The 19,959-nt window shown below is 47.8% G+C and overlaps 1 protein-coding gene across 4 annotated transcripts in view; it reads right to left on the minus strand.

The window, feature by feature from the left end:
• Positions 1-19,959, minus strand: part of SPO11 (SPO11 initiator of meiotic double strand breaks) — a 142,928-nt gene that overhangs the window by 99,145 nt on the left and 23,824 nt on the right. Inside the window, exon 1 of one of the 4 annotated variants that reach the window (XM_075347830.1) lies at positions 18,984-19,027. The exons of the other annotated variants lie outside the window; for them this stretch is intronic. The gene's annotated coding sequence lies outside the window, so the exon portion shown is untranslated. Of the gene's footprint in view, positions 1-18,983; positions 19,028-19,959 lie in introns of those variants that run through there. 4 annotated transcript variants of the gene reach the window in all.

Raw genomic sequence — 19,959 nt, forward strand, 5'->3', positions numbered from 1 at the left:
ATTTGCGTGCTCAGTTCTCACAAATTTTCGAATCTGCCCCAACGGGTGATTCCCCCTCTCTTTCTAGTTACTACATCTTTTTTCTCCACCCTTCTGTTTCTCTTTTCTAACTTATAGGCTCTTACTCAAGTGTATATATCAATGTTGGCATTTCATATTTCATATGCTGTTTCGTTAAGTGCTCGGCGTTCGCTTGAAAATCAATTAAATCTTAAAACTGAAAACACGAACGTCTGAATGAGCCTTTAGCAGTGAAGATGTATCTTGGGAAATTTTCCTGAATACCTCCTACACAAGACTTGACTGCAGTGTCCACAAAGCCTTATTTTCTCAATGACGACTCAATGGGTAACAAGTATGCGTAGGGAAGTACAAAGTTAATGTACAGTATTTAGCTTGTCTAGTGAACTAGTAGCAGGCAATGTTGTGGACATATGGCTAGAATAAAAGAATAAAGACCGAGGGGGGCGGAATAAAACCCATGAGAAAAGCATGAACAGGAAATGTAATTGCCTCACGTACGCAGGCTTACAAAACCTTCAATATGTCCTTAGAAGAGGTTGCATGGATGAGCGGTCATAGTTCATTGCGCACTAGTCTATTAAACACTGGTGCAAGTGAAGCTGGAGCTTTGGAGAAACATCACGGGTCATTGCTCAGAGGTGCTAGGCCCTTGGATCTGCCATTAAAACATCAGGGCTGCTTTAACAAGAAAGCCGTTCCCAGGATTTGTAAACTTCTTCTGAGAAGCGGAGTTTTTATCACTCGTTACAAGGCTCGGCTTGTCTCCCAGACTCATATTGACTCGACTCATAAAATGAAAAACATGTAGCCCAGTGGAAAACATGTCAAATAATATGTTTTTATAACTGAACATGGTGCAAGTCATTTTCTCATGTTCGGGTGCTATAAAGATGTCAGTGAAGGAAAAACATACAACAATTTACTGTATTTCCATCTTTAGGAACAAATTTGCAGTAATTAATCTTTGACTTGTCATCTTCTGTCAATTTAAAGGTAACCTGTCAGGAGACTAATGCTGCCCAGTGTGGGCTACATAAATCACCACCTGGTTGCATGATTGTAGTTTTGTATATTCTTTTCCAAAATGCTTGGGTGGTTCAGATAAGTGTAATTTGAAGATCCAGTTGGGGAATATAGCTGGAAACCACACTAACCCAGCTCCGCCTCAGGACGGCTCTTCCCTGCACTGCTGCTGAAGGTGCATTGGAGCTGGGAACCATAGCTGAAAATCAGACTAGTCAATTCAGAGAACAATATACCTGGCTGTAATCATGCAGCCAGGATTCGATTCATGCTGCCTGAGGTTGGGTAGCATGAATTGCCTGACAGGTTCCCTTTAATTTAATTATCCAAAATTAGAAAAATACAACAGCTTTGCTTCAAAAGGAGTGACAACTCTGTTCACAGGCTATGTTGGACTACCGCCCGTCAACATTGCAAAAACCTCTAATGCCTAACTAAATGATTAACCACAAAACCCACATTTTTGCCATCAGTTTTAAAGGTAAATGGTCACTCGATTCATGCTGCCCAAATCACAGGCAGCATGAGGAGAGCCTGGTTGCACGAGTGCTGCCAGGCATGTCTTTTCTCTGAAATATTTTACAAGACAAAACAATCACTGATCTTGGGGGAGACCAGACAGAGAAAACACTGCCAGCAGCCAACAAGGGCGCTCAATACAGTGAAGTCCTAGGTGCATTGCCCCCTGGGAAATATGCAAATCAAAAGAGTCCGTGGAGCCTCTGTTAGGAGTCTCGACACAGAATCTCGCCAGATATCCCTCCGGGAAAGACCACTTAATATGGTGGTTATCGTGGTCTCCTAAAAAGAGCCACTCTTTAGGTTAGGTCCTTCCCGGAGGGATATCTGGCTAGTTTCTGTGTCGAGACTCCTAACAGAGGCTCCACGGACTCTTTTGCTTAGGTGCGGAACCTATTTAGGATGGTCAGGGCTGAAGGTTTGATCAGGGGTCATCTTACCCTTCCCTAGACACAGGGTTTCTTCTCTTCCATTTTCGCCATTTGCTTGGTATTTTACCATACCTTGCGTGTCATGTACATAGGGAGGGATCTGTCAATCATTTGCAGCCAGTTATTGAGAAGCCGGGGGGGCAGCTTTTCAAACTAAGATATCCCTGAAACATTGAAATGCTTCAGAAAAAAAGCGCATACCTGGTGGCAATCAAGCATCCAGGCTTATTCATTCTGTCAGTGATTTGTGCAGCATGACTTGAGTGACAGGTTCCCTTTACACTATTATCAGAAAACACGTCATTAGTCCCTTCACTTCTGTACGATTTCATGTTTTTCACACTTATTTTCCTTCCCTTTTTCTTAAAGCCATAACTTTTTTTCTATTGACATAGCTGTATGAGGATTTGAGGACTGAGTTATTGCTTTGAATGGCAACGTTCACTTTACCACACAATTTACTAAAAAAAACAATACCAAGTGGGTTGAAATGGTGCAAAGAAACAAAGCAAAAACAATTCCGCCGTTTTACCGGTGTTCTATGGATAGTAAAAATGACCTACAAACATAGTTGTCCAGGTCAGTACAACTATGCTGATACCAAACTTATCTTTATCAGCACTTCCTCCCCCCACAGAAAACAAAATAAAGAAAGAAAGCAAGAAAGAAAGTTTGTTTCTGTTGCCAATTTCGGAGGCACGTTATATTTTTATTTTTCTGTTAATGGAGATGTGAAAGGATATGTTATTTATTTACCAAGCTGCTGACCGTTTTATTGATACTGACTTGGGTTATATACAAAGTTTTTGGTGGCTTTTTTTACTGATTTAAATGCCCATCAGATCAGAGATTGACCAAATGGTAAAATAGCAGCAAGTGGAGCTGTTTGGGCTGCTTCTCACTTGCGAGTTTCTCGCAGTAGAGCAATGTAAGAAAATCTCGCATTGGAATCGGACATATGTTAGTGAATGATTCAGCTCTCATCTGCGATTTTTTTTCTCAGTCCAAATCGGACTGAGAAAAAAATCGCAGCATGCTGCTTTTTTGCGAGTTTCTACTGCGAGTCTCTCCAATGCAAGTCTATGGGAGCGTGTAAATAATCGGATGTCACGGGACGGCACTCACACCATCCTAGTGACATCCGATTTTCTAAATACATTTCTCGCATGTTTCCTAAAACACTGGAAACGAGTGATGTCTCACAATGTCTGTCAATCACTATTCTCTGTCAGTCGGTTTCTCCCTCTCTGTCTCTGTTCTCTCTCTGTCGGTCGGTCACTATCTCTGTCCCTCTCTCACAGTCTGTCGGTCATTTTCCCCTCCTCTCTCATACTCAACGTTCCCCGATCTCCGGCGCGGCGCTGCACGGCATTCACACTGCTGCGGCGGCTTTTACTATTTTGAAAAAGCCAGCCGCTCATTAAACAATCTCGTATTCCCTGCTTTACCCGCCCACAGGCACCTATGATTGGTTGCAGTGAGACACGCCCCCACGCTGAGTGACAGCTGTCTCACTGCACCCAATCACAGCAGCCGGTGGGCGTGTCTATACTGTGCAGTGAAATAAATAATGAAATAATTAAAAAAAACGGCGTGCGGTCCCCCCCAATTTCAATACCAGCCAGATAAAGCCATACGGCTGAAGGCTGGTATTCTCAGGATGGGGAGCTCCACGTTATGGGGAGCCCCCCAGCCTAACAATATCAGTCAGCATCCGCCCAGAATTGCCGCATACATTAGATGCGACAGTTCTGGGACTGTACCCGGCTCTTCCTGATTTGCCCTGGTGCGTTGGCAAATCGGGGTAATAAGGAGTTATTGGCAGCCCATAGCTGCCACTAAATCCTAGATTAATCATGTCAGGCGTCTATGATATACCTTCCATGATTAATCTTTAAATTACAGTAAATAAACACACACACCCGAAAAAATCCTTTATTAGAAATAAAAAACACTAACAAATTCCCTGGTTCAACAATTTAATAAGCCCCAAAAAGCCCTCCATGTCCGGCGTAATCCAGGATGGTCCAGCGTCGCTTCCAGCTCTGCTGCACTTATTAAAGTGGTGAACCAGGGAATTTGTTAGTGTTTTTTATTTCTAATAAAGGATTTTTCGGGTGTGTGTGTTTATTTACTGTAACTTACAGATTAATCATGGAAGGTATCTCGGGGAGACGCCTGACATGATTAATCTAGGATTTAGTGGCAGCTATGGGCTGCCATTAACTCCTTATTACCCCGATTTGCCAACGCACCAGGGCAAATCGGGAAGAGCCGGGTACAGTCCCAGAACTGTCGCATCTAATGTATGCGGCAATACTGGGCGGCTGCTGACTGATAGTGTTAGGCTGGGAGGCTCCCCATAACGTGGAGCTCCCCATCCTGAGAATACCAGCCTTCAGCCGTATGGCTTTATCTGGCTGGTATTGAAATTGGGGGGGACCGCACGCTGGTTTTTTAAATTATTTCATTATTTATTTCACTGCACAGTATAGACACGCCCACCGGCTGCTGTGATTGGGTGCAGTGAGACAGCTGTCACTCAGCGTGGGGGCGTGTCTCACTGCAACCAATCAAAGGCGCCTGTGGGCGGGTAAAGCAGGGAATACAAGATTGTTTAATGAGCGGCCGGCTTTTTAAAAATAGTAAAAGCCGCCGCAGCAGTGTGAATGTCGTGCAGCGCTGCGCCGGGGATCGGTGAGTATGAGAGAGGGCTGCTAACTTCAGTCACTCAGGGGATTAGCGGTCACCGGTGAGCCCTTCACAGGTGACCGCTAATCAGGACGCGGCACAGACAGAGCCGCAGCATGACAATGAAGTCGGGTGAAGTTAACCCGAGTTCATTCTGATCGTGCGGCTCTGTCTGTGTCTGCTGTCATCTGCCATTCAGCTCTGCTACATGGCTGTCTGTGTCTGCTGTCAGCGGCCATGTAGCAGAGCTGAATGGCAGATGACATAGTAAAAAATACGCATTACACACGCTAGTAAAATCATTAATTTATTCAGAAAAAGCATCGCACTTGCGTTGTACTCGGACCTAACGTGAACTAAAATCAGCCGAGTTTTTTTCAGCCAACTCGGACCGATTTTACTCGCATAGATGTGTTTCCAGCCTTACTAACACATGCTGGCATCTCCAAGCACCATCCATGCTTGTGGACTCCATTGCAGACATACAGTAACATGCATTTGAGCTAAGGGTTTAATAATGCAGGTACACTATAAAGAGTCTCTAATGTGTGTTTGGCATATCACACATTTAGGCCATGTGCGCACGTTGCGTTCAGTACCTTGCAGAAATGAACGCATCCTCTGGCAGAATTTGTCATTGTCAAATTTGGTTTTGACCACATATACGCAGGAAATACGCATGCGTTTTTCTAGCATTTTACATGCATTTTCAGTGGTTAAAATGAGATGCGTTTTCATTACAAAGACACAACTAAATAAAGTTTGAACATTCAAACAGTAGGAAAAAAATGAAAAAAAAATATACAAAAAGCTTTAAATCATACACTGTAATGATAATTTTCTGAAAATGATTATTGAGATGTAATAATTATGTTCAAAATAAAGTTAAATTATTGTTTGACTCTTTTTTCTTTTTTAAGTCGGGCTGGATGTGAGGGCAAAAGGAAACCGCTTGACCTCATTATAATGCCAAAAACGCATGCTTTGATTTTGACAAAAATAGGATGCGTTTAGCATCAAAAAGCATGAAAAACGCTAGAAATTTAAGTTAGGATGCATTTTGATAATTCTCATTGACTTCAATGTTAGCAAAGCGCTGCCAAAACGCTCAAAACAATTGACATGTTGCTTCTTCAAACGCAGAGATTTTGTCAAATTTTTGACACAAAAAACGCAGCATTTTTGGACGCATAGTGTGCACAAAATATTCCAATGTCCCATAGACTTTCCTTGGAAATCAAAACACATGAATTTTTGCATTAAAACGCTGCAGTTCAAAACGCTGCGGAAACGCATGAAAAAACGCAACGTGCGCACACAGCCTTGCATTTACTGGCTGAAGTATACATCTGTTGGTAGAATTAAGGGTTTTGTTTTTTTTATAGCTTTCCCCAATATTAGGCTACGTGCGCACACCGCACCTTTGTGGCGACCGCAAAGATGCATGTTTTTGGTTCCAAAAAATGCTCCCTCGGCATGTATTATTTTGCTGCGTTTTTTTACAGCGTTTTTGCCTAATGTATTTTTTAAGTCAAATCTATTGACTGGAAGGGCTGAAAAATGCTAGTAAAAACGCAGAAAGAATTGACATGCTGCATCTTTGTGGCCACCACAAAGACGCAGCCAAAAAAAAAAAAAAAAGCTGCAACGTGCGCACAGCAAAAATGAAAACTCAGACTTTGATGGGGAAGGAAATGCATGCAGTTTTGGGAACAAAATTGCACTAAAAAAACGCGCAAAAAACGCAGCGTGCGCACATGGCTTAAGGTTATGTGTACACGTTGCGTTTTTTTCCAGCGTTAACGCTGCGTTTTGAACTGCAGCGTTTCAGTGCCAAATTGCATGCGTTCTGCTTCTCCAGCAAAGTCTATGAAAAGTCTGAAAAGTCAATGCGCACGCTGCATTTTTAAACGCAGCGTTTTGGATGCCAAAAATCGGTGCAGAAAAAAAAGCAGCATGTCACTTCTTTTGTGCGTTGTAGCTGCGTTCTCCACCCATTGAAATCAATGATGTGGGTGAAAACGCAACCAAAATGCACATGGACTTCATTTTTGTTGCGTTCCGCATGCTTCTTTGATAAGCAAAACGCAGGTCTTTTCAGTCTCGCTCTGTGGATGTCGGTCAATCTCCCTGTGTCTGTCGGTCGGTCTCTTTCTCTGACAGTTGGTCGCTCTGTCTCTCTCTGTCGGTCGGTCTCTCTCTCTCTCTCTCTGTCTGTCCATTGGTCGGTCTCTCCCCCTCTCTCATACTCACCAATCACCAGCGCGGCGCTGCACAGCTGTCACAAAAGCTACGGTGGGTTTTCCTCTTTTGAATATGCCGGCCACTCATTATTCCATCTCGTATTCCCTGATTTCCCCGCCCACCGGCGCCTGTGATTGGTTGCAGTCAGACACGCCCCCACGCTGAATGACAGCTGTCACGCTGTAACCAATCACAGCCGCCGGTGGGCGGGTCTATATCGTGCAGTAAAATAAATAATAAAAAAAATAATTAAAAAAAAAAAAACACGACGTGTGGTCCCCCCCAATTTTGATACCAGCCAGGGTAAAGCCACACGGCTGAATGCTGATATTCTCAGGATGGGGAGCTCCATGTTACGGGGAGCCCCCAAGCCTAACAATATCAGCCAGCAGCCGTCCGGAATTGACGCATCCAATAGATGCAACTGAAGTGAGCCGCACGATCAGCGATGAGGTCACTCATGTTACCTGCGGTCACCGCTGGATCCTCAAACTGTGACAGCAAGTCGCCCGAGTGACTGAAGTGATCAGCGGTGCCGTCACTCAAGTTACCCGCATCTTCCACTCTCAGGTGGAGGACTGCAGCTGTGGCCGCAGGTAACCTGAGTGACGGCACCGCTGATCACTTCAGTCACTCAGGTGATTAGCGGTCACTGGTGAATCCTTCACGGGTGACCGCTAATCAGGGCGCGACACACAGACAGAGCCGGGGGGATGACTATGGAGTCGAGTGAAGTTCATCCGAGTTAATTCTCATCGCGCAACTGTCTGTGTCTGCTGTCAGTGGGTATGTAACAGAGCCGAATTGCCGGGGGAACGCACTGTCAAAAATGCATCCAAAACGCATGCAAAATACATCCAAAATGCATGCGTTTGATGCATTTATTTTTTACAAACGCAGTGTTTACATTTGTCCAGTCTGCAAGAGGGTGCTTTCTTTTCCGCACTGCACAGATCCTAAATGTCTCCATTTTTAACAATCATCTGTCAAGGTTTTGTTTCTAAGTGCGTCCTTGTGTTTCTAGCAATCCTACACTTTCCCTGTCTGTCTGCCATGTCTACCCTTCTCACAAGCGATGTCAATAAAACACTTGTTGGGGCTCAGCCACTATTTACAGAGAGGATCATTAGGAAGATTTTAGTTGGAACAAAAGAGTCCTTGTTTGTATTCTTTTCCATTGACAAATCAACAGGAAAGCGAAGAGCGTACAATGCATTCCTATAGAATCTGTACTATTTTCAAAAAAGAAGCTTCGGGATCCTGGCCGCACCCTTTCATCTCCAATAAATAAAAGCGTCTGGACGTTGAAAGAGATATTTGTTCTGATTAACCTTTTCTGCGGCTGATGGCCTGAACCAGCTGGGTGGATTCACACTGGCCATAATATTACATCCCTCTCTAATCCACTGTACGGAACAGAAGCAGATATGCTGTGGATTTCACCATCACTAATGTCGCTACATTGCCAAGAAAAAAAATGCTTTTAAAATCTACATGCAAGGCATGTGGATTGTGCAGTGGACTGAACAGGTGCGTAAAATTATGGTCTGTATGAATTTCAGGACTCCAAATTCTATTATAATGCACAGCGGAAGGGGGATTCTGCATGTAAAACACATTAGCTTTTAAGGGGAAGCAACAAGTTTCCTTCAAATTCAAGTGATTGCTTATTAAACAATCGACAAAACGTAAAGATACGGTAAGTTGGCTCTGCAGTTTGTGAATACTTCACGGCCTCTGCCTGGTCACTCTGTCAGACCTTACCCCAATAGGAAAGCCAAAAAGTGCTGAGAATTTTACTGCAAATGCATCGTTAAGGCCGGCTTCTCACTTGCGAGTTTCTCGCAGTAGTGCAATGCGAGAAATTCTCGCATTGCACTCGGACACATGTTAAACAATGAGGCAGCTCCCATCTGCTATTTTTTTCTCACTCCAAATCGGACTGAGAAAAAAAATCGCAGCGTGCTGCATTTTGGAGAGTTTCTCGCGCGAGTCTCTCCAATGCAACTCTATGGGCGCGTGAAAAAAATGCATGTCACACGGACCAGCACTCACACCATCCTAGTGACATTCGTTTTTCTAAATACATTAATCGCATGTTTCTCAAAACATTGGAAATGAATGAGGTCTCACAATGTCGGTCAATCATAGAGATTGACCGACATTGTGAGACCTCACTCATTTCCAGTGTTTTGAGAAACATGTGATTAATGTCAGTCGGTCTCTCCCTCTCGGTCTCTATTCTCTCTCTGTTGGTCGGTCTCTCTCTCTGTCAGTCTCTCTCTCTGTCCATGTCGGTCTATCCTTCTTCCCCCCTCTCTGATACTCACCGATCCCCGATCACCGACGCGGCGTTCACACTGCTCCGGAGGCTTCTCCTCTTTTGAAAAAGCCGGCCGCTCATTATTCAATCTCGTATTCCCGGCTTTCCCCGCCCACTGGCGCCTATGATTGGATGCAGTCAGACACGCCCCCACCGCTGAGTGACAGCTGTCTCACTGCAACCAATCACAACTGCCGGTGGATGGGTCTATATCATGCAGTTAAAAAAATAAATAATTAAAAAAAAACGGCGTGCGGTTCCCCCCAATTTAAATACCAGCCAGGGTAAAGCCACACGGCTGCAGGCTGGTATTCTCAGGATGGGGAGCCCCACGTTATGGGGAGCCCCCCACCCTAACAATATCAGCCAGCAGCCGCCCGGAATAGCCGCATCCATGAGATGCGACTGTCCCGGGACTGTACCCGGCCATCCTGAATTGCCCTGGTGCGGTGGCAATCGAGGTAATAAAGAGTTAATGGCAGAAGGCCATAGCTTCCACTAAGTCCTAGATTAATCATGGCAGGCGTCTCCCCGAGATACCTTCCATGATTAACCTGTAAGTTAAAGAAAATAAAGACATACACCCAAAAATCCTTTATTTGAAATAAATGACAAAAAAAACCAACCTCTTTCACCACTTTATTAAACCCCGAAATACCCCTCCAGGTCCGACGTAATCCACAGAGGTCCCTTGACGCTGTCAGTTCTGCTACATCGGAAGCTGACAGAGAGCGGTCACAGACCACGACCGCTCTCTGTGAGCTCCCCACAGCGACTGAAGTGAGTCGCGCTATCAGCGATGACATCACTCAGGTTACCTGCGGCCACAGATCTCAGCAGGAGGACTTCAGCTGTGGCCGCGGGTAACCTCAGTGACGGCACCGCTGATCGCGCGGCTCACTGCGGTCACTCAGGGGATTTCCGGTCACCGGTGAGACCTTCACCGGTGACCGAAAATCAGGCCATGCCACACAGAGAGAGCTGCGGGATGACAATGAAGTCGGGTGAAGTTCATCCGACTTCATTATGATCGTGCGGATCTGTCTGTGTCTGCTGTCAGCGGCCATTCAGCTCTGCTACATGGCTCTGTCTGTGGCTGCTGTCAACGGCCATGTAGCAGAGCTGCATGGCAGATGACAGCTGCTGAGAAAAAAAGATGACACACGGATCACACACGCATTACACACGCTCTACTACCCTGGAAACAATTAAAAAAAAAGCATTGCACTTGCATTGCACACTGACCTAACGTAAACTAAAATCGGCCGAGTTTTTTTCAGGCAACTCGGACCGATTTTACACGCATAGGTGTGTTTCCAGCCTAATTCACAAAAGAAGTGAAATCTAATCTATTACTGGACAGTCACAAATGCAACAAAAATGTCCTATTAGTTCCACTCTAGATAATAGACGTGTTTCTGAACAGCTCTAGTGTTGTGGACATGAGCACTGCTAAAATCTGTGAGGGCTCGTTCAGATGACCGTATATTCGGTCTAAGGCCCCCTTCACACGTCAGTGAAAAACACCGACGTTCTTCACTGACGTGTAAAACACGCACACGTCCCTCCGTGTTTCGTGATTCACGGCACACGTGGGTTGTCCATGTGCAATCCGTGATTGCATATGGACATTACTCACCTGATTTCGCTCCTGCTGTCCATGGTGCTGAACTCCTCGGCTCCGCAGCGTCCGCCCACCGCTCTCTGCAGCTACTTCCGGGTCGGCTGCTCCTGCTTTCATGAATATTCATGAGCCGGGCAAGAGCTGCAGAGAGCGGAGGCTGCACAGCGCGTCACTGGAAAGGTGAGTTTAAAATGTTTATTATTTTATATGTCAGTGTTTTTCTGGTACGTGTTTCACGGATCACACACGGATCACACCCGAGTGTGGTCCGTGGGTCATCAGTGATGCCAGAAAAAAAACGGACTTGTCTCCGTGTAGAATCACAGACACGCGTGTACGCTGCACATAGACACGTTCAGTGAAAAATCACTGATGTGTGAGCAGACCCATTAATTAAAATGTGTCTGCGTATGTCAGTGATCCTGGTACGTATAAAAAAGAAGGGAATTTTGTTTACTTACCGTAAATTCCTTTTCTTCTAGCTCTAATTGGGAGACCCAGACAATTGGGTGTATAGCTTCTGCCTCCGGAGGCCGCACAAAGTATTACACTCAAAAGTGTTAAGCCCCTCCCCTTCTGCCTATACACCCCCCGTGCTCCCACGGGCTCCTCAGTTTTGGTGCAAAAGCAAGAAGGAGGAAAAAAAAAATTATAAACTGGTTTAAAGTAACTTCAATCCGAAGGAATATCGGAGAACTGAAACCATTCAACATGAACAACATGTGTACACAAAAAAACAGGGCGGGTGCTGGGTCTCCCAATTAGAGCTAGAAGAAAAGGAATTTACGGTAAGTAAACAAAATTCCCTTCTTCTTTGTCGCTCTATTGGGAGACCCAGACAATTGGGACGTCCAAAAGCAGTCCCTGGGTGGGTAAATTAATACCTCGTAAGAGAGCCGTAAAACGGCCCTTTCCTACAGGTGGGCAACCGCCGCCTGAAGGACTCGTCTACCTAGGCTGGCATCCGCCGAAGCATAGGTATGCACCTGATAGTGCTTCGTGAAAGTGTGCAGGCTCGACCAGGTAGCCGCCTGACACACCTGCTGAGCTGTAGCCTGGTGCCTCAAAGCCCAGGACGCGCCCACGGCTCTGGTAGAATGGGCCTTCAGCCCTGAGGGAACCGGAAGCCCAGCCGAACGGTAAGCTTCGATAATTGGCTCCTTGATCCACCGAGCCAGGGTTGATTTGGAAGCCTGTGACCCTTTACGCTGGCCAGCGACAAGGACAAAGAGTGCATCCGAGCGGCGCAGGGGCGCCGTACGAGAAACGTAGAGTCTGAGTGCTCTCACCAAATCTAACAAGTGCAAATCCTTTTCACATTGGTGAACTGGATGAGGATAAAAAGAAGGTGAGGAAATATCCTGATTGAGATGAAAGGGGGATACCACCTTAGGGAGAAAATCCGGAACCGGACGTAGAACCACCTTGTCCTGGTGAACACCAGGAAAGGGGCTTTGCACGACAATGCTGCTAGCTCAGACACTCTCCGAAGAGAAGTGACTGCTACAAGAAAAACCACTTTCTGCGAAAGTCGTGAGAGGGAAATATCTCTCATTGGGCTCGAATGGTGGTTTCTGAAGAACCATCAGAACCCTGTTTAGATCCCAGGGTTCTAACGGCCGCTTGTAAGGTGGAACGATGTGACAAACCCCCTGCAGGAACGTGCATACCTGTGGAAGTCTGGCTAGGCGCTTCTGGAAAAACACAGAGGGCGCTGAGACTTGTCCCTTAAGGGAGCCGAGCGACAAACCCTTTTCCAGTCCAGATTGAAGGAAGGACAGAAAAGTAGGTAATGCAAATGGCCAGGGAGAAAAACCCTGAACAGAGCACCATGACAGAAAAAATTTTTCACGTCCTGTGAAAGATCTTGGCGGACGTTGATTTTCTAGCCTGTCTCATAGTGGCAATGACGTCTTGAGATAACCCTGAAGACGCTAGGGTCCAGGACTCAATGGCCACACAGTCAGGTTGAGGGCCGCAGAATTCAGATGGAAAAACGGCCCTCGAGATAGCAAGTCTGTTCGGTCTGGTAGTGTCCACGGTTGGCCGACCGTGAGATGCCACAGATCCGGGTACCACGACCTCCTTGGCCAGTCTGGAGCGACGAGGATGGCGCGGCGGCAGTCGATCCTGATCTTGCGTAACACTCTGGGCAACAGTGCCAGCGGAGGAAACACATAAGGGAGCTGAAACTGCGACCAATCCTGAACTAAGGCGTCTGCCGCCAGAGCTCTGGGATCTTGAGACCGTGCCATGAACATTGGTATCTTGTTGTTGTGCCGGGACGCCATGAGGTCGACGTCCGGCACCCCCCAGCAGCAACAGATCTCCTGAAACACGTCCGGGTGAAGGGACCATTCCCCTGCGTCCATGCCCTGGCAACTGAGATAATCTGCTTCCCAGTTTTCCACGCCTGGGATGTGAACTGCGGATATGGTGGATGCCGTGGCTTCCACCCACATCAAAATCCGCCGGACTTCCTGGAAGGCTTGCTGGCTGCGTGTGCCGCCTTGGTGGTTGATGTATGCCACCGCTGTGGAATTGTCCGACTGAATTCGGATCTGCTTGCCCTCCAGCCACTGCTGGAACGCTTTCTGGGCAAGATACACTGCCCGTATTTCCAGAACATTGATCTGAAGCGAGGACTCTTGCTGGGTCCACGTACCCTGAGCCCTGTGGTGGAGAAAAACCGCTCCCCACCCTGACAGACTCGCGTCCGTCGTGACTACTTCCCAGGATGGGGGAAGGAAGGATTTCCCCTTCGATAATGAAGTGGGAAGAAGCCACCACCGAAGGGAAGCTCTGGTCGCCTGAGAGAGGGAGACGGTCCTGTCGAGGGACGTCGTCTTCCTGTCCCATTTGCGTAGGATGTCCCATCGAAGGGGACGCAGGTGAAACTGCGCGAAGGGGACTGCCTCCATTGCTGCCACCATCTTCCCCAGGAAGTGCATGAGGCGCCTCAAGGGGTGTGACTGGCCTTGAAGGAGAGATTGTACCCCTTTCTGTAGTGACTACTGCTTGAACAGCGGAAGCTTCACTATCGCTGAGAGGGTATGAAACTCCATGCCAAGATATGTCAGCGAGTGGGCCGGTGTCAGATTTGACTTTGGAAAATTGATGATCCACCCGAAACCCTGGAGAGTCTCCAGGGAAGCGTCGAGGCTGCGTTGGCATGCCTATTGAGAGGGTGCCTTGATCAGCATCCAAGTACTGGATCACCGAGTGACCCTGCGAGTGTAGGAGCGCTACTACAGTAGCCATAACCTTGGTAAAAACCCGTGGGGCTGTTGCCAGGCTGAACGGCAGTGCCACGAATTGCAGGTGTTCGTTTCCTATGGCGAAGCGCAAGAAGCGCTGGTGCTCTAGAGCAATCGGTACGTGGAGATAAGCATCTTTGACATCGATCGATGCAAGGAAATCTCCTTGGGACATTGAGGCGATGACGGAGCGGAGGGATTCCATCCTGAACCGTCTGGTTTTTACATGTTTGTTGAGCAGTTTCAGGTCCAGGACCGGGCGGAAAGACCCGTCCTCCTTTGGGACCACAAACAAGTTGGAGTAAAAACCGTGGCTCAGTTACTGAAGAGGAACCAGGATCACCACTCCTTCTGCCTTCAGAGTGCGCAGCGCCTGCAGAAGAGCCTCGGCTCGCTAGGGAGGCGGGGATGACCTGAAGAATCGAGTCGGGGGACGAGAGGTGAACTCTATCTTGTAACCGTGAGACAGAATGTCTCTCACCCAGCGGTCTTTTATTTGTGGCAGCCAGGTGTCGCAAAAGCGGGAGAGCCTGCCACCGACCGAGGATGCTACTAGAGGAGGTCGAAAGTCATGAGGAAGCCGCTTTGTTAGCGGCGCCTCCGGTGGCCTTTTAAGGACGTGACTTAGACCGCCATGCATCAGAGTTCCTTTGTTCTTTCTGAGACCTTTTGGACGAGGAGAATTGGGACCTGCCCGCGCCCTGAAAGGACCGAAACCTCGACTGCCCTCTCCTCTGTTGGGGTATGTTCTGTTTGGGCTGGGGTAAGGATGTATCCTTTCCCTTGGATTGTTTGATGATTTCATCCAGACGCTCGCCAAACAGCCTGTTGCCAGAAATTGGCAAACTGGTTAAGCGCTTTTTTGGAAGCAGAATCTGCCTTCCATTCCCGTAGCCACAAGGCCCTGCGGAGTACCACCGAATTGGCGGCTGCGACCGCCGTACGGCTCGCAGAGTCCAGGACAGCAATAATAGCGTAAGACGCAATTGCCGAGGTCTGTGTGGTAATGGATGCCACTTGTGGCGCGGCCGTGCATGTGGCTGCTTCAATTTGCGCTTGACCTGCTGAGATATCTTGTAGCGCCCATACGGCTGCGAATGCTGGGGCAAAAGAAGCTCCGATAGCTTCATAGATGGATTTCAACCAGAGCTCCATCTGCCTGTCAGTGGCATCTTTGAGCGAGGCCCCCTCTTCCACTGCAAGTATGGATCTAGCCGCCAGTCTGGAGATTGGAGGATCCACTATGGGACACTGAGTCCAACCTTTAACCACGTCAGGGGAAAAAGGATAACGTGTATCCTTAAGGCGCTTAGAAAAACGCTTATCTGGACAAGCATGATGATTCTGGAGTGCCTCTCTGAAATCAGAGTGGTCTAGAAACATACTCGGTGTATGAGAAGCTGACTCCTCCGCCGGAGGAGCTGAGGGAGAAATATCCAGCATTTGATCGATGGACGCAATAAGAACGTTCACTATGGCGTCCCCGTCTGGAGTATTAAGATTGAGAGCGCCCTCAGGATCAGAATCCTGATCAGCTGTCTCCGCATCATCAACCAGAGATTCCCCCCGCTGAGACCCTGAACAATATGATGTCGAGGGAAATTCTAAGCGAGCCCACTTAGTCGGTCGGGGGCTGGGGTCTAAGTCAGAACCCTCAGCCTGGGATGTATGAGATACCCCGGGAGGACATTGTTGGTCCAACTGAGGGGGGCCAGGGAACAATGATTCAACAGAGTCCCTTTGCTGAGATACCGGCCTGGACTGCAAGGCTTCTAGTATCTTAGCCATAGTCTCAGAGAGTTTTGCAAACTCCGTCCCCGTCACTAGGACAGTGTCAACAGGTGGCTCCCCCTGGGCCCCTCTTAGCAGGGGCCCTGGCTGAAGAAGTGTCACAGGGGCCGAACAATGCACACAATGAGGGTCAATGGAACCTGCCGGCAGCTGGGTCGTACAAGCGACGCAGGCAGCATAATAAGCCTGTGTTTTGGCACCCCTGCCTTTTGTGGGCGCCCTGAGTAACACAATAGGGTATATAGCCAGAATGAACTGTGCTCATACAGTGTAAAATATATACTATAAACAAATAATGTATCAATACACTACAGCACCATGGGGCTAGCACCACAGGTGCTGCTTACCATCCGCCTAAAGCGGTTATGAGGCCACCAGAGACCGTGTCTGGGTCTCCCAGGGTTTGTCCCTCTCTGCAGCGTCGTAGGAGCTGACAGGAAATGGCTGCGGCGTCCTGACGAGAGGAGGGAGCCGTGGTCGTGGCCCAGGTGCTCACACTGTGCACAGTGAGGGGGGTGGAGTATGGAAATCATACTCCAGCCCTCAGTGCTGCTCGTTCCGTGCAGCGTCCCGCCCTTCCCCTGCCTGTCAGGGCTGAGGGCGGGAGAAAGGGAAACTAGGCCGCAAGCAAGCCGGGGACTCGAGTATAAGCGTGGCCGCCGTAAAAGCGCGGCCGACGCCGAAGTCCCCGGCGAACTACAAGTCCCAGCCGCGCCGCAGTTTCCCATGGCAGCGGCGGTTAGCGCGGTAGCCCCTACATATAAACACACTCAGCGACGCTGAGTGTGTAATGGCACAGTTTAACCCGGTCAGCGCCGCGGTCCCCGGTGCACTAGCACACCCAGCAAAGCTGAGGTGTTGCCGTGCGCGGTCCCCACAGGGATACAGAGTACCTTCACGTAGCAGGGCCATGTCCCTGAACGGTACCCGGCTCCTATCCAGCAGGCTCCACAGGAGTTGTGGATGAAGCACGGTCTCAGTGCCTGGAGACCGATAGGATCCCACTTCACCCAGAGCCCTGAGGGGGATGGGGAAGGAAAGCAGCATGTGGGCTCCAGCCTCTGTACCCGCAATGGATACCTCAACCTTAACAACACCGCCGACAAGAGTGGGGTGAGAAGGGAGCATGCTGGGGGCCCTATATGGGCCCACTTTTCTTCCAACCGACATAGTCAGCAGCTGCTGCTGACTAATCTGTGGAGCTGTGCTGTGCGTGTCTGACCTCCTTCGCACAAAGCAAAAAACTGAGGAGCCCGTGGGAGCACGGGGGGTGTATAGGCAGAAGGGGAGGGGCTTAACACTTTTGAGTGTAATACTTTGTGCGGCCTCCGGAGGCAGAAGCTATACACCCAATTGTCTGGGTCTCCCAATAGAGCGACAAAGAAAAAGCACATACATACGTACCAGAATCACTGACGTGTGAAGGGGGCCTAAGTGCAATAAAACAAAAAGGGGGGTCACACTCGGACCTGTGTTATTTAATGCATCAGTGCACATGTCCAATCTTTACTTCGGATCAAGTGGTCAAAGTAAAAAATAAAAATTGCAGCACGCACAATTTACCTGCGTAGCGTATTTTTTGGACTATAAGACGCACCAGACCAGAAGACGCAGCCTGGTTTTAGAGGAGGGAAATAGGAAAATAAAATTTTAAGGAAAAAATGTGGTCATGACACACTTATGGGGCGAGGATCTACTGCTGACACTGTTATGGGGGTAGTGTCCCCAAATTCTCTACTAAGGTACCCAATCCTGGTAATAATCCTCCTGCCTTGTATATGATCCCCATCCTTGTATATATGTCCCCCATCCTGGTATAGCCCCCATCCTGATAAATACCCCCATCCTGATATATGGCCCGAATCCTATGGCACACAAAAAAATAAACGTTTATACTCACCTTTCCTCACTCCACGCGGAATCGCTCGTCTTCCTGTCTGTGCCAGCAGCAGCGCCGCTGACCTGTGTGGAGCCATGCACACCGCTCTCCACACACATCAGAGGGCGGCAGACAGGAGGACATCGCGATGCTGCAGGGAACGGTGATTATACTTATTCACTGCCCCCCGCGCTGATTATGTGCTGGGGGCAGTGAATATAGCCACACATGATCACTCCAGGCTGTAGTTGCCAGGGATGATCATGCGGGCCAGCTATTAATTATGCGCACATCCCCGCCCATCATCCCGCCCACCTGTCAGCGCCGGCTTCAGCGCTGAGAGATGATGGGTGGGAGGATGCAGGCATATGAAATGAGCAGGCCCACGTGGTCAAAGCAGGCGCTGCTACAGCCTGCTCATGCCGTTGATGACCTGCTCCACCGCAGCACCCTAATTCCCCGCAGCCATGCCCTACATTCAGACTATAATAATAATAATAATAGTTATTCATTTATATAGCGCTACTAATTCCACAGCGCTTTACATACATTGGCAATAAGACACACCCACACTTTCCCCCAACATTTGGGGGGGGGGGAGTGCATCTTATAGTGTGAAAAATATGGTTAATCAGATCACATTTGGCCATTCAAGTTTATGGGTCCGAATTTCAGATATAATGGAGATTTTTTTTTTGTATCTTATTCTCTCTCTAATAGAAAATCGGATCCGACTGATTAAACTTGGACCAGAATCTGATTAGCATAATCTGACTTGACCTTTTTCCTCAAATGGAGGAAACAGTTGTATGACCCTAGCCTTAAAGGGAATCTGTCAGCATGTTTTTGCTATATGATGACACATGATGTAGCAATTAATACACTGAATTCAGCAATATGTCACTTAGGCTGTGTGCTGTTTAATTACAATGAAGGTTTAGTCACTGGTAGATCGCTGCCTGGACTAGGTCTCACATGCGTCCAGCCATGCCTCCTGCTCTGATAAGCAGCTCAGTATCAATAGTGAATGTACAGAGCTGTGGTGTGGCCAGCTTTTTCAACTCTACTACAACTAAGAACTTTTTGTCACAACTCCTGCACCCAATAAACTGATACATTGTTGGAATCAGGGTGTCTGTCCCTACATCATACTGCTCTCAGATGAGGTAGAAAATACCTGGTGACAGATGCCTTTTAACAGAAAGGATGACCATCTTTAATGACAAGTTCCCGTGAAGTGTATTTGTTGCGTTGTTGACCCCACAGATTTTCTGCACCAATTCGCTCAATTGCATGTGTTTTTATCATTGCTGTTTGTTTCTTTTCGGTTTGTCAAATCTTAATAAAACTTTGAATAACCTGTCAATAAAACAATGAACCGATTAGACTGTGTATATTGCATTTTCGCCTACCGTCCATGGCTTCATCAGGGCTTATATCTAAAGCCCTGGAATACAGGATTCAGATGTTTACATTGATGGGTGCATTTACTTTAAAACACCACTCCAGCGTTTATTTTTATTTCTCAGCTGGAGTGGTGCTTTTAAATGTAAGTACCCTGCTCCCGGTTTTATACTCACCTGCTGCCATCTTCATCTGCTTTCACCACTGCTCCCATCAGTGTCGGGCACTTTGGAGCCGCTGGCAGGTCACACTGTTTCATGGAGCGGTCAGAGGTCACAACTCAACACAAGTCTATGAGAACCTCATTCTGGCTCTTATAGACTTGCATCGAGAGCTTGTGATGCAACTTCTGACTTCCAGCCAGTCAGAAGTTTAGGGCATAGGATGGCGCCGCAGGACCAGAGAGACGCCAGAAAAGGATGAAAACGCTGGAGGGGGGAAATATAAGACTGGGGGCAGATAACTTAGGTTTAAAACAAAGAGGCTGGAGTGGTGCTTTAATGAGCAAAGGGAGAAAGATTGTGCTCTGTCGTACATCATTTTTGGTAGCATCTACCTATTTGAGGCTGGCACACAGACTTGCTGTCCGCTACAAACAGGCGGATAATTATGAAGATTGTGTCTACCATCTGCATTATTAACGTACATGGACTCATCAGAGCAAACGACCAAACACCACCGTTTTCCAGGGCTGCAGACGCAAGCTCCAACACAGCTAGAAATAATAGACCTAAACAGAATGAACATAA

This window comes from Anomaloglossus baeobatrachus, chromosome 5 (genome assembly GCF_048569485.1).
Source record: "Anomaloglossus baeobatrachus isolate aAnoBae1 chromosome 5, aAnoBae1.hap1, whole genome shotgun sequence".
NCBI classification, from domain to species: Eukaryota; Metazoa; Chordata; class Amphibia; order Anura; family Aromobatidae; genus Anomaloglossus; species Anomaloglossus baeobatrachus.